A 22,748-nucleotide genomic window follows, 5' to 3' on the forward strand; every position below is an offset into this window, starting at 1 on the left:
TGATACAAAGGAAGGCACCACAAAGTGTGGTAGATGCAGGCAATGCACATATATCAATTTATCTGCGGAAATTATATTAAATAATGGCTTAAAAAGTAAGATAGCCTTTTGTAAAGGTAATTGTCGAAGTAAGATGTTGGTGTATTTGGCTACTTGTTCCAAATGCTCCTCCTTTTATGTGGGTAAGACTGAGAGGACTCTCAGAGAAAGAATCTATGAACATACCCACGATGTTAAAAAGAGAAAGGAGACAAGTGCATTGTTTAAACATTCATTAGAATGTGAAGGTTTTATAGATTTCAAGTTTGGAATTTTGGAAACCATTAAAATAGACAATAGGGGTGGTGATTTTAAGAATATTCTCCTTCAGAAGGAAATTAAATGGCAATTAAGGTTAAAATCTAACACCCCCCCTGGGCTCAACGAATACATCAGTATAAAACCCATCTTAATAGACAAAGCCTCAAGGGTTTAAACACATTTTTTACCCATTTTTTACCCATAATAGACAAAGTCCCAAGGGTTCAATTAATTGTTCTATTTTTTAGTTGATATACACCAATTTAGGTCATCTATTCATTGCACCAAAAATAAGGTCAATACCATATAGAACAACATAATTCCTATCAGTGGTAACACACATTTTTTTAGGGGTACCACTAGTTAATTTTTATCCTGTTTCCAACATTGAGACTATATACTATGAAGCAACTCTAGGATTAGGTTAACATACATGTATGTGTGAACAATTTTCACATATATATGTAAATAAATATATATATTTTATCTAGAAATGTATTTTATTTGATAAGAATTTTGCATATAAATTTACAAGAGTGTATATATATGTTTTTTTAACTTCATAATATGTATTAACAATATTGATGAAAGCATATTATATATATTTTTATATGCACATTGTTTTATGTGTTATTAGTATGAATAGTTCATTGATTTTTTTAAAAAACAACAACTTATTATATGTCAAATACAAGCCTCGTAGTGTATGGTTAACGCTAGTGTCCATATAATACATAAAACCAAAGTGAATGTATAAAAGATTTATTTTAGTTTATGAATTAACTATTTAATTTGGAAAAGTAAAAATTATTAATGGATATGTTGCACTTTAAAAAGTTTGCACTTTAAAATGCACTTGTTTCTTGGCATTTCCTGTTCTCAATCTTACGACCATATTAGGAAGAAATTCATTCATGGTTTAGTTAGTTAACAGTATATTCCAATTCCAGGTTTAATGAATTTATTAATCAATTAAATACTTAAATTGTTTTAGAATAACAGTATATAAAACAAGAGGCACTGTGTATTCATTATTCTGATGAAGTCTGCATACGGCAGACGAAAGCGCTAAATCTGTTGATTTTTAATTTTTGTTATTAAAATATATTTTGGTCTGGTCACACAGAGTTTTTATATCATCTGTAACTAACCCCAGCTTTAATTTTATATCATTTTAAGAATTTCAGGGTAAACTTAGATAATGTCAGTAATGCCTAGACTTGTCTTAATTTAATAGTATAAAGTAGAGTGAGTGTGCAAAGTAGCATGCATACCTTTTCTTAAGGTTCACTGAGTGGTTTCTAACAGCTGACTATACATCTGGGCCTGCCCACCCCCTGTCCTGCTCCCAATTTCCACCCGCCCCACTATCTGCCAAATTTATAGACACAAGACCACACCTCCCACCAACCACCTCAACCAATCCCAAAAAACACAATTGCAAATATTAACAAGCTCCCACCCTCCACCCACCAAGCCCTCCTACAATACTCTACACCCCATACTATCACCACCAATTCAACCACTGCCCACAAACCCTCAAATAACTATATTTACCTCTCATCTATTACTAATAGCTACCCTTGTTACACTTTACACTGTTACCTGCTACCATAATTCTCACATAATATTTCACCCCAGCCCAACCCTAACTTCCACCTACCAACCACATAGTAACTCACCCATCTCCTGCATCCAACCCCACTTACTGAACTACTATACCACTGAGCTATACAAAGTCAAATATATTAATTCACCATAGCTTCCACCAAGCCCAACAGATTAGCTTCTACTCAAAATTCAATCTCTATGCCTATCCCTGCAAACACAGCTCCAAATTTGTGGTGATATACACCACAACACAGGCCCCACAACTGATACTACCAACCTCACTAGTCCAAGCATCCAACATGCAATTAACTGTAAAAAGCCCTGTGACTTACTTACACTTAGTATGAACACTAGAAGTATCTTAAACAAAATTGATGAACTGCACACCACACTCTGCACCTACAACCTACACATTACACTCATTACAGGTACCTGGCTCAAATCCCACATTAAGGACAATGAGATATTTCCCCCAGGTTATAATATAATCAGGGCTGACAGAACTATCAAAAAAGGTGGAGGCATCGCCATACTATCCAAGACTGTCCTCAAGGTAAACTTTATACATAAAGAAATCCAAGCACTTAACAATGCAGAAACCCTATTCACCAAAATTCAAATCAATCAACCAAAGCAACTAAACCTAGTGGGCATTTACATATTGCCAGGTAACAACATACCAACTCTCACGTCTATACTAAACTGGACATCCCGGAAATTTGTAGAAAAGCACCAAGTAACAAAAAGCACAAAAATGGAGCAGGATACAGGAATAAATAAAATTTATTAAGCGCTTTCGTCAAATATTAGGATTGATTTCTTCAGAATACTCGACAGTCGGTAAGACCATCCTTTTATACATACAACAATTAAGCCATTGACTGAATGCAATTGAATAATTAAGCATACAAATGTTTAAAGACATAGACTCCCTTGTTTTCTGAGTTGTTTCTTTACCAGTAAATTAAAATAATCTAAGCCATTACTTAGTACCACTATAAAAAAAAAAAAAAAAATATATATATATATATATATATATATATATATATATATATATGTGTGTGTGTGTGTGTGTGTGTGTGTGTGGTAAATGTGTCCCCTGACACTAAATTAAAAAAAATGCCAGCTTGTAGATATAATACAAAACTATCAACTGTTTTTAGAGAAAATATGAACACCATATGTGTAAATCTCTGCAACAAGCAATGTATACAATAAAATATATCCAATAAAAACCCAAAATGTCTTGGAACAAACAATAATAATTAATATCAGTGCTATAAAAACTTACATAGAAATGAAAAGCAAGGTCATAGTACACACCTCATTAAAATAAAAAATCTGCTTTAAGTTTTAAATAGCTGGTGAGAGACACCATATCATTCAAACCTGGGCTAGTAGTGGCATTAACTTTGAGTTACCTCATAAGTTCTCTAAATTCAAGGAACCAGTCACTGGGTCCCCCCTCTCTCATCCATTACTACCCTTTCCAAAATGATAAACTTAAAATTGTGGTTTGGAAATGTATTAATGTGCTTTGTCAGGACATTTTTGGTGTTGCCTTTAGTTATATCATATGTATGCTGATAAACACGTGTCCTGAAGGCATTTTTGGTCTTGCCAATATAAAACCCAGGACACACCTGGCATATAGCAGCATACACTACTTGTTTACTTGCACAATAAACTGGACATCCGCAAGCCTCCCACAGGAGACACTCCTCCTAGGGGACTTCAACATTGACTGGAAATCCATCAACACAACTATCCCCTCTAATCACATCAATCTGTATTCCTATACTCAACTTATCCAAACACCCACCCTCACTGACAAAAATACAAACAAGGAATCCATACTAGACTAGATCCTTACAAACTATCCATCTGTTGCCCAATATTATGGTACAGTACCAACTGGCCTTAGTAACCATTTACCCACATTCATATTAAGATAACACCTCAAAACCACTAAAACAACCACCTTACATGAAATCCGTAATTCAAAAAATGTCATACCTGAGCATTTCATTAATGCACTAAGGTATTGCAACTGGGCTCCCTTTATAACCCTCACATGAGACAAGCCAGTGGACTACTTCAATTCCACCTTTTTAAACATATTAAATCAGATGGCCCCCATACAGACAAGTCGAATAAAAACCAACCCAGCCCCATGGCTCTCTAAAAACCTAAGAACCCTTCTCAAACTTAGGGATAAAGCTTGGGATACATGGTATCACAATAAGAAAGATCACAGCAGACAGATTTTCCACGAACTACATAATAAAGCAAAAAAACAGATAAGGCAAGATAAGAAAAATCACTACACAGAGCTACAAGTAAAACATATCACTAACCCCCAAAAAATTCTGGCCAGCTGTCAACCAAGTATTACAAAAAGGCAAACCCACTACCCCTCCCCCCAATGTCAGAGGTGATAATATAGAGATAGCTATACAGATAGCTACCCAATTTAACAACTACTTCACTTCTTCCATCCTTGACCTAACTAGCAACAGCCAGCCTTGCACTCTCCTGCAAAAAATCAGCAACCCAGACTCATACCTTCCATACACTCTCAAACCACTTCCTACCAACACAATATATAAGCACCTCACTAAACTAAAATCCACCATTTTGGCAATCAACAAACTCCCTGCAGAGTACCACAAAATTGCCACTAGTGCTATAGCTTATTCCATCTTGATACTTATCAACCAGTCTATCAATGAGCATACAATTCCAGCTGTTTGGAAAGCCTCCTACATAATACCTTTACATTAAGGTGGCCCCTCAAGCGAACTTACCAACTACCGCCACATAGCAGTCTTATCCCCCCTATCAAAAATCCTTGAAAAGTGTATCCATTCTCAGCTGATGATCCATTTACTTACAAATAGTCTCCTCACCAACACGGCTTTTGCCCATTCCATAGCACCACCACAGCACTCATATCCTTCACCAACTCTGTCAATCAATATAGGAACCAAGGAAACTTAGTGTCTGCCACCTTCCTTGATCTGTCCAAAGCATTCGCTACAGTATCCCACAGCAAACTACTTACTATCTTAGCTGAACTCAACCTAAACAATCCCTCTTTGCTCTGGCTTCAAAACTACCTATCCAACTGCCAACAAGCAGTTAAGTGGCATAATTCTCTCTCCCCCTTCTCCCAGTAACAGTAGGTGTATCACAGGGATCCATTCTGGTACCCCTAGTATTAAATATCTTTACAAACACCCTCCACACTGCCACTCAGCAAGATGCAATAGTCCAATATGCAGATGATACTACACTGATCTGCTCAGCACCCACACTCCAAACACTCCTGACTAAAATCCAGGAGGCCTTCTCCAATATCGAAAACTGGTTAAAAAACTCACAACTAATACTTAACCTCAAAAAGACTCAACTTATGCTTTTCCACCCTACCAAAATTATTGACTCTTCTGATCTTTTTTCTATCAGTTCTGCCAGTAACACCCAAATCTCCCCAGTATCACAAGCTAAACTTCTTGGTGTAATAATCGACCAAAACCTACAGTTTGACAAACATATACCACAAACCATATCCAAAGTCCATAAAAAACTTGGAACCCTATACTGCTGCAAAAACTATCTAACAAAAACAACCAAAATTACTATATCCAGAACTCACCTTCTCTCTACATTGCTCTATGCGTCCCCTGTATTAACAAACCTTAACAAAACAGACCTACACAAACTGTCTATGTGCTATAATAAAATAGCTAGATTCGCAACCAACACTAATTTCTGCTCCCACCACTGTCACTCACTAAAACAACTAACCCAGCTTACTAAACTATAACCAACTCACCATGGCTCATTACTTGCTGTACCACCCAAACAAGATTCCTGATCTCTCAGGCTTACTCAAGTTTCACAATTCTGCTCACCAACTAAGATCCACAAACAAAGCCCTTCTTGAAGCAGCCACGTGTAGACATAGTGCTGATGAATCCCTCTACTCCTACACAGTTGCTAAAATCTGGAATTCTCTTCCACCGGATATCAGATTGCAAAACAGCAGTCCCATCTTTAAAACCCAATTAAAAGCCCACTTCAATCTCATCTGGCAATTTTCCTGTACTGACCATGGCTAGCCCTACTACTACCATTCAGATAAATCTTCTTTTGGCACTACTTAAAGGTCAAGCATACAGAAAAAAAAGCTACCATAATGAATTATATTTTTAAATGTATGCATATAACTGTATATAGTATTATTGCACTTTCTTACTCAACTACATTATATTTTCTGTTTTACTACTGTACACTCTATGTATTGTACACTTCTGAAACTTCTCATCATACTATGCCATAATATACTATTGTTTGCTCTATTAATTTGGACTCATCTCTGACTTTTATATTTTTATCATGTATATGGAGCTTTTGTATTTTGTATTTTCTCATGATTGTCATGTATGTGGATCTTTTCTCTCCGGGTCTCTGCTGAAAACGGGCATCTGATTGCCCAGCCAGACCAACCCAGTAATCAAATGTAAAATAAAATCAATAAATAAATAATTACAAGCAGTGCAAAAGTATCAGATAACACTTTAACGATAAGAAATCATTGAAAAATGATACTATTTGGTGACTACAGCAGTGAGTGTGCAGTAAACTCAATGTGCAAAAACAATATGATACTCGGTAACACAGCAAGGAGAAGTAAAACTGCAAGGTAAAAGAGAAAAGAAAAAAGAAAATATCAAATATTTGGGTATTAGCTTCTCTACGGATAATAAGGACTTTTATAGTAATAATATTAAACGAGTATGGGAACTAATAGTAGCTGATTGTGGCAGATGGAGGAATTTAAGACTACCGGTATTGGCAAAAGTATCAATAGTGAAAATGAATATATTACCACGAATGTTATATATCTTTAGGTCTGCTCAAGTATCAATTACAAAGACAGTTTTTAAACAAATTCATAAAGATCTAGCTAAATTTATTCGGGAGCCAAAGAAAACTAGAATATCGTATGAGAAATTAATGACCCCGAAGAATAGAGGAGGACTTGAGTTACCGAATTTTGAAGTATACTATTTAATTGTGAATGCTAACAGGTGTTTAAGAATTGCTAATTACGAGGTAATTAGTACAAAGTGGATACCAACTTGGGTGGTCTTGAATTACAAGCATATTCTAGATCGGAACATAAATCCTAAAGCTTTACCCTTTTTGGATAAAACTAGTTTGATAAAGTATGGGATTATGGACCACTTAAAAACATATGTGTCATCTTTGCAAAATTTATTCCAATCAGTAGACTTGTTGCAATATATGATGGTTTTTCAGCCTTTCCATAGGAATCCCAATTTAAAACTAAATAATCAGTTGATTGATCTTAGTAAATTCCCATTAATAGTTAATTTGACTCTGATTGATGTTTTTAATAAATTTCATTTATCGGCTTCGAAAGTTAGGCAGGAATTGAATCTTCCTAAGAGTTATATGGTTGTCATGAAACAAATCAGAGAACTTGCTCTGAGTCATTTTGAAAACTTTAAACCGGTAGTTGGAATTGTGGATAAATGCTCTGAATTGTGGCAGGCTCTCCAACAGGAGGTCAAATTTATAACAACAACAAATAAATTAATTAAAGATTTAAAATTCCAGGATAAAATTCTGTTGTCAGGGTATTGGGTAAACAAAATGACAGTAGCAGATAATCAGGCATTAAAAGCAATTGATTTAACAATAAAATCGGTCTCTTTTCAAAAGTTGATGTATACGCAGTTGATGATTTGGAATAATGCTTATTATACTCGTCTTAGGTTACATAAATTTAATCCTAGGAATTCTCCAACTTGTCCATATTGCACAAATCAAACGGCGGATCTTCTTCATATGTTCTGGAGCTGCAAGTGTATATATAAACTTTGGAACTCTCTTAGAACACAACTACAAAAGATGGGTTATCAAAGTTCAACTTTATCATGGGAATTTATGATTCTACATGTTCCTCCAAGAGAGCTCTCTAGGTCAAAAACTATAATATGTATGAATATTTTTTTGCTGATGAAGTTATATATAGCTTCAAATTGGTTAGAACCAGATAAGACATCATGGGATAATTTCAAGCTTGTGGCTATAAAGCATATATTAGCACATAAATTACTCCTGAATCAAAGTAACAAAAATATTAATAACCCGAAAATATGGGAAAAGGTTTTTAACATTATATTAGCATAATACTGTTATTATGAATATATTAAAGTCTGGATGTATATGTGGAGGAAAAAATGTTTTGAAAATATGTATGATATGTATGGACGCAAAGTACTTCTACAAATGTTTTGGCTTTGTTTTTCTTCCCTGGTGTCTTCTTTTTTGGAATAATGACGATTTTTATATGGAAGCATTTCATGTAGATATTGTATATAGTTTTGATAGCAATAGTAGTGAATTATGTGTGTGATTTTATTGTATTTTGAAAATATATATCAATAAAAATTTATTATGGAAAAAAAAAAGAGAAAAGAAAAAGTAGTCAACCACTATAATCAGTAAGTATATAAGAGAGCACAATAGTATGGCACTCACCATTTGCAGATGCAATCAGAACCAATATGGCCTTATCTAGTCAGGAGAATTTTATGGAACAGTAGCATTTGGTGAACAGGCTATAGTACATATTGCAACTTATCAGGTCCAAGGTGGAAAATGGGCTTTGTAACAAACATGTCTTCCTTTGTTTTTAGAAACTAGGTAGTGCAACATACAGCAGCCCATTTAAAAACAGTACCAGCATGCACAACACTGTGCCACTCAGCTTAGAAGGATAAATCCCCGACTACAGCCCAGATGACCTGGGTTTGAATAGTGACTCAGATAACTGATAGAGAAGCAGGGAGGGCTAGGCTTGTCCATTCACAGAGATGAATAGTTGCATGGGCATTTCAGTCAGTCATCTCTGGTGCAGGCTGGAAACAATGACGTAGCCCGAAGATGGGAATAGGTTGGGGACATGGCTGAGTTGATGTTGAAGAGGCAGGGTGAAACACTGCTCATCCCTACTGCATGCCCACTCTCAGGTGTAACCATGCAACCTACACAGGGAAGGAGGAAAACAGGTAGGTCATAAAAAAAATAATAAACCCTCTGGCAGAAGGCAATGGAAAGACCCCCCCCTGGGCACCCTTATGCTCTGTAACCAACCCCAGTTTGAATCAAGTAGGCTGAGGGAGTTAGAAAACTGGTGTCAGACCCTGGGATCAAAGGGGGCATAGGGGAAGAAAGAACATAAGATAATGCAAGGAAGCAAAAAAGAGCTAAAAAAATAATTAATATACATAATCCCTCTGAATTTAAAGTCTGTGAACATTTAACAATTGTCAGCTAGAAAAGATGCTGAGTAGTGGTCCACAGGAAAACAAAACACCCAGTATGTCATAGAACCCCTCCTCTCACATATAACAACCTACAATCCAGATTTTAAAAAAGTTAAGGCTGCAGCAATCACAGTGGTCACAATTCAGTAAACAAGTAAAAGACAAGAAGGTAGCAAACCCAGTAGGTAATCCAGAAATAAAATAAGCCAGGTGCTCCAAGGGACCAGAACATGTATCCACAAAGCATCTCTTGTCTTACAGCTTAAAAAAGTTTAAAAACAAACTGCTGTTACAAAAAAAAATAAAGGTTCATATTCCAGCAAAGCCAAATGGAAAAATAACAAAATCCTTAAAGAAGACAACTATAATATTGTTACTTACTTTTAATTATTCAACCTAGTTTATGTATTTGTACTGCTGAGAAACCTGCAATATGTTTTCAAATTTTAAATTACACTTCTAAGTTTCATTTAAAGAAAACACACAATTTATGTAGCTACACATAAAAGTATCTTAGGTTTTGAGAGCTACTTTAAACCCAAAACAAAAGGATTTATTGAAGTGAAAAAGACTTGTTGACACTGTCTCTGAAGGAATAAAAACTCACATTAACAGAATTACTGCAAAAAAATAAATAATAATAATAATAATAATAATAATAATAATGGGAAACTTACACATTGTCACAGTCTCAGAAAGTCAAAAAAGAGAGGTCACAAGTTTCCTGTAGTCAACATTTTGCTACATTGAGAATGAAGTCACAAATTGACTTAATTGTGGTCAAAGAATAGGTAGAAGGTGAATTTTAGTTATTTTTCCACATTCTCCCTCTTTTTGAGTCTGTGCAACTTCGATGAAAGTATATTTACAAACTGGGGGAGAGGGACTTACCAAAAATTACTTTTATGTGCTTATTAATTGCAAAAGTGTCACTGTTTTGAGACTGACCTGCCAAGGTTTTAGATGTTTTACTTTAGATCAATCTGTTAGTAACAAAATGATGAGCATTAATCAGAGCGCAACCAGTAATAATGGAGAACTTAATGAATATTTTAGAACATAATGGCTAATAAAACAGCAAGGTCAGCTGAAAAAAAATCCTTAAGGAATCATCTGTAATATTGTTTGCCTTTTAATTATCCAAACAACTTTCTGGATTGCATACAATTTTGCAGTACAGTAAATAACTGGATGCTTGTGATGAGTGTTTTGTCTACCAGCAGATGTCGTTACATTTATTTATTTATTTTGACATTTTTAACTGGGTATGTCTGGTGAGGCCGTAGTGGTGCAGCGGTTAGTGTTGCCGCCTCACAGCAAGAGGCTCCCTGGTTCGATTCTCGGATGGGGTGCCTTCTGTGCAGAGTCTGCATGTCCGCCCTGTGGTTGCATGGGTTTCCTCCAGGTGCTCCGGTTTCATCCCAAAGACATGCTGTAGGTGGACTGGACACTCTAAATTGGCCCTAGGTGTAAGTCCGTGCATGTGTATGCCTTCTGTGGGAGGTTGGGCACCGGGCTGGCAACTCAACACTGTAAAACTCCACTGCCAATCATGAGCAGACAGGTGATCCGCTGTGGCAACCCCTAACTGGGAAAAGCCAAAAGAAAAAGAAGTGAACTGGGTATGTCTGACTGAGCATGTGCACTTTTTCAGTGGAGGCCCAGCGAGAAAATCTCCATACAGAACAAATATCATTCAGCGGTAACACAAAGTACAGAAAACTTCAGTAACATGACATAAAATACAGGAGTAACTATAGATACATTAAAATCTCAATATACAGTACAGATTAATAGGTGTACAAGCAGAAAAAAAACAATTAAAACAGTTGGCAAGCACTGATGTAAAGAAAATATGAAATAGAGTACTGTTGAGAAATGAGTAGAAGAGGTAGGTACAAGGAGAAATAGAAAGCCTAAAAAAGAATAGACAGAGTACTTGCCAATGATATGATTTTCAAATGAAAAACAAGAGATAGCCATAAAGTAAGCATAAAATTTTCAACAGTCAAACCACATAATGTAAGTGTACATTAGACATTAATCTTATTTCCAGTTACATACATTATACTGAGCTTTATAGTAAAATAATAGACCACTGAGAGGTGTTGTGAGGTCCAATATTGCAGATGGAGGGCCTCCCCACTCCACAAAGATCTGTTGTTTTTCCCCGAATACCCACCTTGGAGGATATTATTGCAATGAAAATCAGTTATCCGTTAAATTGCTTTGCATTTGTTTTATCAGTATATTTTACCACCTTTCTTAAATTATCATTTAAGAGACAGACAAACATGCATTAACATAAAATAAACCATAATAACATGTTCCAGTTACATATATTATACATCATATATGTTCTTTTTTTGCAACTATCATCAGTCCAACATTAAATAAATTGCTCAAATCCTGCCTTCCCTTAAACCTCACTCCTCCAAAACATTACCGTGCATGTATTGTTTCCAAACTTGTCATTTTGTTTTATATAATTTGCTCCTTCCCTTTTCTAATGATCCCGTTTCCAGTTCTTTTAGCTTGATTGCAATATTCAATATTTTGTATACGGCTGGTTTAGACTTTGATCTCCATCTTCTAGTAATTTGCTTTTTGGCAGCCTCCAGAATTAAACTTAACAAGTCCTTACTATGTCTAGGTAATTCAGATCCTGTGTCCCAGCTCAAAACAATCATTTCCTTAGTTACACCCATTTGCTCATGCAGAGTACACTATAGGGAATTTTTTAAATCGGCCAACTCATTACACTCCCAAAACATCTGTTCCAAGTTACCTATTGCTTTCTTCCCCATCACACCTCCAACATTTGACAACTACCTGAAAAATTCTTGCTTGGTGTATAAAAATATTTATGGAAAAACTTCCAAACAAAATCCTAAACCTTCTAGACTTTGTTGCATTCTTGCAGCCATACATATGTCCTCCCAGTATTCCTTCGTAAATTGCTTTCTCACTCGCACTTCCCTGTCTTTTTAACCTCCTCTGACTGATTGTTATACTTTTTGTGCAATATTTTATATGCCCTAATAATTATCCTTTTTTTAACAGCACCTTTTGTTCTAAATTCAACTAAAACTCTACCAGAGCAAATCTTTCACTTAGGATCCCCTTATCCCTTTCTCTTTGCCTATACTCTGATATAAATCCCTGGTAGGGAAGGTAGTCTCTTTCCTGCAGCCCAAATGTCTTCTTGACCTCATCATATTTGTTTACCTGTCTCTCTCTCTCTCTCTCTCTCTCCAATACCCTGGTTCATTTGCCAGTTTTCTCCAGTAAATTCAGCCCCCCTCTTGCCTATTTTCTATATTCCTACTCAAAGTCATCTCCTTTCTTCATTCTCATGTTGGCTTGGTTTTTACAATACTTTCTGCTACTTTATGAATATAATATTCTTTATGGCTGTTGTTATTTTCCTTAAAGATCTGCATCCAAAATATCACTCAGCTTATTTCTTGAGTTTCCCACTGCTTCGTCATCATCCCTTTCCACTTTGAATTATAACTTGCTGCTTGTGTGAAAGGTTATGATGCCTTTCACACCTTTTGATCAGCTGCTGCACAGGAGGGAAATAAAGGTGGAGGAGTCTCTGTCTATATTAAAACCAAACTCACATCCAGACTAGTTAAAGTATATGACCCACTGGAATTCATACATGTGCAACTCAACATAAACAGGGTCTTGTACCATATTCTTGCTACCTATAGGTCCCCCTCCATGTCCCAGGAAATCCATACTACCTATCTCAATGTACTAGAGTCCCTCACCGTTCAACCCAATATGATATTCATGGGGGATCTTAACTACCCCTCTATAGATTGAGAATCCTAAATCACTTCTAATGCTCAAGCCCAGAGATTCTTAAACTTTGTTAACATCAACATTCTGGAACAGTTGGTTTATTTCCTACCAGGGGTACAAACATCCTTGACCTTGTACTCATGAACATGGGAGGGTCTGATCCTCTTCACCCAATCTAAAGTCTTTGCTCGTCAGATTTGACCATAAGGCACTATTATTTGAAATAAAAATTAAATCTGGGGATCCAGTGAAACCAAAAACTTTTAGGAACTGTTTCAAGACTAACCTCTGTCTACTAAACAACATTTTGGCTAAATTCCAAGCACCTCAAACCCAGTAAACACCATAGCATATGATGATCTATGTACAAAATCTCTGTACAGCAATACTGATAGCCATATACAGTAAGCTGTGCCCACTTGTATTAAGAATAAGACAAAATCAAAAGACAAGCCACCCTGGTGGAACCACAATATTAATTGGTTATACAACAAAAGAAAAAATCTTGGCCAAGCATAGGAGGAACAAAGCCATACATACTAAAAGTTCCCTGACCAATCTAAACAGGCAGCTAAGAGTGTTAATTAATTCTTTGAAGGCTAAATTTGAAGAAAAAATAGCTTTTCAGGCAAAGGACAACCACAAACCTTTCTACAGATATGTCTGCAACCGCAGGGGAAATAAACAACAATGCCCAGAACTTATTGTAAATAGAATCACCCACACTGAACCACAGGCCATTGTGAAATTTTTGGCTGACAGATACAGCTCAAATTTTTCCCCCACTATCCCCAGTAGTCCAAAGGATATATTGCATACCACAATCCCCCCAAACATTACTAGGGAGCAGGTCATCAAAGCAATTTCCAAGGCCAAAAACACTGCATTGATGGGTCCCAATAACTTCACAGGATGTTTAATAACCAGCATGAAATATGACCTCTCTGGTCCATTTGAATCACCTTTCAACTGGAGCCTTCAGCCAGGTTTTGTGCCCAAAGAATGGAAGATGGCTACCATTATTCCCTTGCACAAAGGAGGTCCAACTACGTTTCCAGTTAACTACAGGCCCATAAGTCTTACCAGCCTCATATGTAAGGCCATGGAAAGAATCATTATGGACATGATAAATGAGGACATAGGTAACCTGCAAATGCTGGACCTATCACTGTTTGGCTTTGTTTAAAAGGAGGTCATGCCTATTAAATCTGGTGGACTTTTTTTGAGTGGTTCACCAAAGCACTGAATGAAGGTAAGACTGTGCACACAGATTAACTCGACCCGGCCAAGGCTTTTGATGCAATGCCCCAGTCAGGCATTAGGGACAAGCTCACTAATTTAGGTATAAACCTTTTTATCACCCATTGGATAGCCATCTGGTTCATTGGTAGGAACCAAGAGGTCAAAATAGCTGAAGCCACCTCCACCAAGAGGCCAGTCACTAGCACAGTCCCCCAGGGCTCAGTATTGGGCCCACTTCTTTTTGACATCTATTTCTCTGAAATGGACGCAAATGCTGAAATTTTATGGGTGACTAAGTTTGCAGATGACTGCAAGCTGGGAATTATCATCGACTCTATAGTAAAAAAGAAGGAATACCACAGCAATTCAAAAAAACACCAATAAGGAGGTAGTCAGAGGTGAGATGAAAAAGAAGATCTTTTAATCCATACGAAACATTCGTTCTGGTACCTCGGCAATTCGCCTTCAGTGGAACCAGAGGTACCATAACGAATGTTTTGTATGGATTAAAAGATCTTCTTTTTCATCTCACCTCTGACTACCTCCTTATTGGTGTTTTTTGAATTATCTTCGACTCCCCTGCAGAAACTAGCATTCTTCAAGAAGGTCTACCTCTGACTAGCAAATGATGCCAAAGCCATGGTCTTAAACTCAATGATAAAAAGTACATAATTGTACCTTTTTGGAAATCAACCATCCTGGTTAATTACCATGCTGATAATATGCCCCTAAGAGTCAACCCAAGGGTCACGTATCTGCGTATGCATGTAGAAAGTAGCCTTACCTTCAACCACCATGTGGCCACAGTAATGAGGAAATAATTTTATGTTGCACAAATTATAAGTAATGGCATGGCATCTAGGTCCAAAGAGGTCATTATCACATTGTACTCCACTCTTATCAGCCCAATCATAGAGTGCAATGCTCTCTTTGCTATGTACCTGACCAGGCATATGCAGCAACTAGAGCGACCTCAGAGATTCCTTACAAAAAGAGTACAACGAGTAATAAATCTGCTTTATGCAGAGCACCTTAAAGGCCTTTCCCTCTACTCATTCTCATGTAGATTGCTGAGGGGTGGTCTATGCCTGTCATAAAAGACATTCACAAACCCCACACATATGAATCGCCTACATAATCATAAATTAAAGAGTACCAGAAATACAAGGTCTAGGGACCTAAATTTTGTCTGTGACTTAAAGAGAACATGCTGGAGAGACAGATACGTGTCCCAGAGACTGCACCCTCCTATGGAACAGGCTTCCCATCCATGTGAAGCTGAATTTCTCTATTACTTAGTTTAAGCCCAATCTAGACCAGTATATGGGGAATACAAAATTTACTCTGGGCCTGGCATCCATGTCCCTTATGAACAAATGTAGCTTATAAATGCCTGATCCTCAGTACCCTATTGGGATAAAAGACATCATTATTCTTTAGGGAAAACATGGCTAGGCTTAGAAAGGCCCCCCTAGTAACAATCTATAATTCTATGAATCTATATGAACCTTAATTGTGTAGCTCTAAAATATCCCTTCAAATCAGGTAAACCTAAACCATTTTGTAATTTGTGTGTATACTGATCATGTCTAAATATCTAAATGCATCTGTAATTATTTTTTTGTGTGGAGCTTTTGTCCCCAAGCCTCTGATGAAAAAGGGCCTTTTCGGCTCAGTCAGACACCACCGGTTATCAAATGTAAAATAAATAACTAAATAAATAGAAGTAATAAAATTGTTCTACTGGAAGAGTCAACTTACCCCACTTAACTCTCAACCTGTTCCCCTCCCAGATAAACTCCTTCAACTCTTTATTAATTATTACCCACAACTGCTAATCCAGTTTATAAAAATATGCCTGATCGGTATATAAAACGAAAGGGACTAAAACATTTTCACTGTTTGTATCTTACTAGCCATATCCATAAACAAGAGCTTCCAGTTTCCCCGTTTCTGTATTATCTTTTCTTTAGTCTCTTCCCACATATCCTTAGCTGCCACAACAGAAGCCTTTTAATCCATACTCCTAAATATTACATCACATCATGTCCTCATTTCATTTCTTATATTTTGATGTAAAATCATTCCTCTAACTAATATTTCGAAGTTAGTGTAGTATATGGAATTATATGTAATTATTGCTGGAGGAATTAGTTTACATGCAATATATGTTATGTAGGTATTTAATAATGTAGTCTCTCTCACACACACACACACACACACACACACACACACACACACACACACACACACACACACACACACACCCTTGAAACTGTACTCCAGTTACTTATTTTAGGTATTTTCCCCCCAAACTTGCTAACAGCAGCTGTAAAAGTCATGGTCAGAGAGGCAAAAGGAAATGGTGACTCCAGTAAATGATTTCAGTCTCAGCACATGGATTTTGTGCTGAAATAGGTCGCTTCTTTCTACAGGGTTCTCCCTGTACTACCCCAAACACTGAGGGTCCAGTGAGAATCGTTTATTCTCCAAGCCCATTTCCTAATTCTGTTTATAACATGGACTGCATATTGCCCCAAATCAGCAGATGGGTCTAACAATGATAACATTTTCTATAACACTACTGGATTGAGACCTGGCATCGAAGAAACAATAAGACGACAGAGCAATTCCATATTTAAATTCAGCAGTTTATACTTTTGCTAATAATTTTGTTTTGGCAGTGGAACACATAGCTCTCAACCTTCCATCTCCAAAATGAGGAACACTAGCCCTCATAATGTGGAACAAATGGCCAAAATGTGGAACACATACTAATGGCTTACTAACAACTTCAACTAGGAAAGTCATAGGATGGTTAAAATATGCTGGTTTTACTTATAAAGAAGATCTTTTAATGAATTAATATAATTAATTTCTATTTACAATGGATTTCACTTAAAAAATTCCTAAGACTGAATGTGTGACAGAGACTTTCAATGTGGAACTTTGCGGAACTTCGAGGAACATGAACTTTTTAAGACCGCAAATGAGGTACGTTCCTCATAATGAGGTACACTTGAGAGGTATGGTGGAACATCTTCTAATAACTTTACTTGCATCACTTGCTATAAAAGTCATATAACTGCATCCCACATTGACACAAAGCTATGTTATTCTACATAGTTCTGTACTGTTGAAAGAACAGCCGTTGTGCCAGGAAAACACTGAAGAATTGTGAAACAGTGTTCCATGGCAAATACTCTGTAATCAACATGTTTGCTTTGCGTAAAAATGAAAATAAAAAGTATGTGGTAATGTTTTGTAATTCTTTAAGAAACTGTGCAATAATGTTTTGTAATGCACTAACAAAAAGTGTAGAAATGCACCTATTTAGGCAGGCACAGACCAAAAATATTCAGCTGCATACCACAGGTTTATAAATGTACTTCTGTTCCATACCAACTGAAGTGAATCACCACTTATAAATAAGGCAGCTTAGGAACACATTCCAATAAGCAGCAGTTATTACATTGATTTGAAATGCATGTTATCATGCTTTAAAAACTTTAATAAAGAATTGCAATTTTATAAAATGTTTCTAAACACTATTTATTGTGACACGTGGGTGTTTTATTGCAAATATGTGATACTTATTTCTGTGACAAAATATCTGTGAACTTCAACAGGCTGTACCTAGAAAAATGTTTAAATAGATCCTCAAAGAGTTCTTAAACTACAACAAACATTATGCTTTCAAACATTAAACATTTGTCAGCGTTGTCTGAGCTAAACCTGGGCACCATTCTGACAATGACAGGGTCAAGCTAAGTTCAAGCCAGTTTACCAAACAGAGATTTAAAACAAAAAAAAGCTCTTTATTATATTTTACACATTCAACAAAACTAGCAGTATTGTGAACAGTAAATACAAGATAAACTCTTGTACTACAAAAAAAAAATGTTTACAAGCTGTGTGTGACTCGATGTGTCAAGGATCTCTAATATTACTCCCCAGGATACTGTATAATATTATACACACATCACATTTTCATAATGATGCAATACTGCAGACAAGACGGTTGCTACAGTGTTCATGCATTAAATGCTCACTCTTTACTGTGTACTGCTTTATTTTCAAGCATTTGCAAGTTAATTGCATCAAGCAGTGTGCTTTGAATGTATTTATTTATTTAATTACTTGTTCTGTTAACTGGGTAAGTGGACTGCTGGAAACACTTTTCAGCGACAACCTACGCCACAAGGCCAAACCATCACACAGGCATATCTGGCATATGTCTAATAAAAGAACATATTAGTACTGACATAATAATAGCAATACATATTCTTATAACAGCAAAAAAATTGGGAACTTTAACATGTTTTTATGACAGACATTGTAGCAGGATGCATTCTTTGCACATGAATAGTTTTATATGCTACTGATATTATTAAAGCAATATAAAAGAGGTACAACTGACATTCTTAAGCAGCATATGTGCATATATTTACATATTAACAAGATGTGGCAAGTATTGCTTTACTAATGTAAGTTCAGGTATAAACAGGTCATGTGAATTGATATCTCTTAAGCAGTTACACATATTTTCTTAGAACATGTGTGTCTTTAGTTTTTTTTTTTTTTTTTTTTTTATGAAGCTGTTAAAATTTTCACACTATAATATTTTCTAGAATAAGTGCTGATTACACGTTTCTTCATATTAATGATGCTTGCATCTTCTTCCTCTTCTCTCCATTCTTCTAAAATAATATAATCCTATTATATAATTATATAATCTTATATTATTATATAATGGCCTTTTACATTCTACACCCCTAGTCTCACCTCTAACTAGTTTTCAAATCCTGTCAGTAAAACTGCAAGAAAGCACCAGACAACTTCAGTCTAGGTGCTAATCACTATTGAATTTTAAATTCTGTTTTTGTATGAACTTGCAAATCCATCCTTCAGAGAAGATATGCCAATATCCTGGCTACTTTTTCTAATAGTAGTTCAGGTGGATGTTAAAAATTGCATGGCCTCTACTTGATGAAGAGATGGAAAGTCAACTTTATTATATATATATATATATATATATATATATATATATATATATATATATATATATATATATCAAGCGTGATTGATTTATTCAAATCAAATGTGTTTCCGTGTAAAGCAGTGGATCTAAAGTCACCAAATGTGGCAGCTAAACCTCCTTTATATAGAGGGATAACTACAGCATTATTCCACAGTAGAAAAATTCAATCAGGCTGTTAGGGAAAACCTTGTTAATGGAACAAGAGTACAGCAAGACAATATGTTTAAAAGTTGGAGAAATTAAGATTACTGCAGGGGAAACATAAGTCTTCATCTTTCATAGGTTCATAGGTTCATAGGTTTATACTAGGCTATCTGCCCTAGGGCATTTATAAGCCTAGCCCAAAGTTATGTGGCTTTCACCACCCCTTAAGTTTGAAAGGTACTATGCCCATTAGTTTACCGTGCCTCTGTCCAGCAGTGACACTGAGGTGATCCCCGGGGTAAACCTGCGATCTCCCATCCATTGATCAAGATTTCTCTTGAACAGGGCCAGCGAGGTGCTCTGCCTCACATGTACCGGGATTTTGTTCCACAGCATAGGGAGTCTCTGGGTGATGAATCTGTCCCTCCAGCACATCCTATTTATAACTGTGTTAAGGTTTAAGTCTCTTCCTCTTGTATTTCTTATGGATTTAGATTTTTTGAGGTGGAGCATGTCCATCAATTCCGGGTTAGACATGGCCTTGTACGTTAGGCACAGGTCACCTCTGAGCAGACGGTATGCGACTGAATAGAGCTGGAGTTCCTTCAGTCGGCCAGTATAAGACATATTTTTGAGACCCTTTATCCTTTTGGTGAGGAACTTTTGGGGCCTTTCCAATTGCTGCAGGTGTCGGGTAAGATACATTCCGAATGGGGCATTGTACTCAATCATTGGTCTGATGAGTGATGAGTACAGGGGAACAATGACCTCCCTTGATCTAGATGTGAATCCCTTCATGATCAGGTGGGCAATGTAGAAGATTTTCCGAACTACCTTGGCAACGTGGGTGTCAAATGAAAGGTTACCGTCAACCTGGGTCCCCAGATCCCTGATAACCTCTTCTGTGCTTAGTGGATTGCCACATATATGGTAGCTAGGGGTAACCTTGTTTTTCCCAAAGGGTATGACTATGCATTTTTTGGCGTTTAACTTTAGGTCATGGCTTTGGCATCAGTTATCCGTTTCTATGAGACCCTTCTGGAGGATATCTGTGTCTGATGTGTTTTCAACTATGGCGCCCAATTTGCAGTCATCTGCAAATTTTGTCAGCCATAATCCTCCTGTGCTTGCCCGTACTTCTGAAAAGTAGATGCCGAACAAGAGGGGGCCCAGGACTGAGCCTTGTGGGACACCACTTGTGACCGGCTTGGAGTCTGACATGGCGCCAGCCACTCTGACCCTGTGGGTTCTGTCACTTAGCCAGTTTGCAACCCATCTTGTGACGTATGGGTTTACATTTAAGTTGGTGAGTTTTTCTATGATACCCAAGTGGGGTATTGTGTCGAAAGCTTTTGCAAGGTCAAGGTAAGCTGTGTGGACTGCCTTGCCCTCATCAATGGCCTTGGTGACTGTTTCAAAAAAATCAACCAAGTTTAAAAGGCATTATCTGCCCTTGACAAAGCCAAACTGGGTTGGATCCAATGTCTGTAAGTCCCCTATGTCTTTATTTATGAGTTCCATTATGATCCTCTCCATAGCTTTGCAGACTAGGCTTGTCAAGCTGATGGGGCGGTAATTTCCAGGGTCAGTGGAGGCACCGCCTTTGTGAAGTGGGACCACAGTTGCCGTACGTCACTCCTTGGGTATGTATCCTGAGGTGAGGCTAAGATTAAACAGCTGCCCTAACAGCGGGTTTAATTCCTCATTGAGTTCGTGGAGCACACAACTGGGGACACCATCTGGTCCCATAGATGCTGTGCTTTTTGCCTTGGAGAGAGCAGTTTTCACCTGAGCATTTGAGATGTGTGGGAGGCTACAATCCGCTGGGATAGATATCTCTCCTTTTGGGGGGGGATTAGCACTGAACCTGTCAGCCAATATGTTGGCAATGTCTGTTGGTTCAGTGATTTTTACATCATTTTGAACTAATTCTGAGCATATCTGGGAGTTTCCTCCCAGGTTTCTAACATAGCTAAAAAAGGTCTTATGATTGTCTTTTGAGTCCTTAGTGACTTTTCTTTCAAAATTTGCCTTGGATGATTTTATGAGCGATCATAGTTTTTTACTTATAGTGATCAAGGGTGTCTTCCCTTTTAAGGATTTTGCTCTATCTTGTAGTAGCTTTCTCCTTTTATTGTAGAGCTTGTTAATGGCTGGGGTCCACCAGACTGGGCGCTTGCCTTTGGTGCAAAGAGTCTTTGTTTTGTTTGGGATTGCCTGATCCATGCAGTCCTGGAGGTGCTGATAGAAGGCATTTGTAAGTGATTCAGCTGTTTGAGTAATGGTTTCCGCTGGCTTGGGGGCCTTGAAGGAAACCACACCAGTCTTAAGAAGTGTGAAGTTGGCTTTTGAGAAGTTTTTCACTGTGGTCTTTTTTATCTGGGGTGGGGGCGGGATGTGGACTTCCAGTGAGATTAGTTTATGATCTGATCTCACCAATGAGGGGTACACCTCTGGTGCTGAACATTGTGTCCCCATGTTCGTGATGATGAGATCTAGTATGTTTTCTCCTCTTGTGGGGATGGTGACTAGTTGTTCCATGGCATTTGAGTTTATGAACTCTAGGAACCTTTGGGCTAGAGTGTTGGGACTTGAGTAATGATCCCAGTCTATATTCGGGTAGTTGAAATCACCTAATATGATGGTGTTTGGAGATACATTTATCCCCACAAGTGTTTTCAGGAAAGCTGTGTGAGGTTCCTGAGTTTGAGAGGGCGGCCTGTAACATGCTACAATTTGCAGAGCAGTCTTTCCTACGGTTAATTGCACCTGGATGGTCTCCGATGCTTCGTACGTTGCCACCAACCTGGAGGTGTGGGTATCCTTGATGAATATGGATACCCCCCCTCCTTTCTTTGTGTGGTCCGGGTTTTGGGGCCGGAACGCATGATATGAGGTAAAACCTGATAGTGCCGGGGTGCTCTCAGGAGCCTTGAACCAGGTTTCAGTCACAGCACAGACATCGATGTTCTCCATACTGAGAAGGGCTTCGAGTGCGTGCATCTTGAGGTTTAGACTTCTGGCATTGAGCAGCATTACCCTTAGTTTATTTTCTTTTTTGTGTTCTAGGGTGGTAGGTTTAGAATTTGAGCCTTGCCTAAAAAAGGCACTATGGGGGTGGCAAGAGCCTTTGCCAATATCCGGAAGCCCAGGGGTGACAGGTGCAAGCCGTCCCTTGTGAAGCAGCGTGGCTTGTCCAGCATGTCATCCCAGGCAGACAGACATTGGATCCC

The sequence above is a fragment of the Protopterus annectens genome, chromosome 6.part0 (assembly GCF_019279795.1).
Source record: "Protopterus annectens isolate FY-2018-M chromosome 6.part0, PAN1.0, whole genome shotgun sequence".
NCBI lineage: Eukaryota > Metazoa > Chordata > Ceratodontiformes > Protopteridae > Protopterus > Protopterus annectens.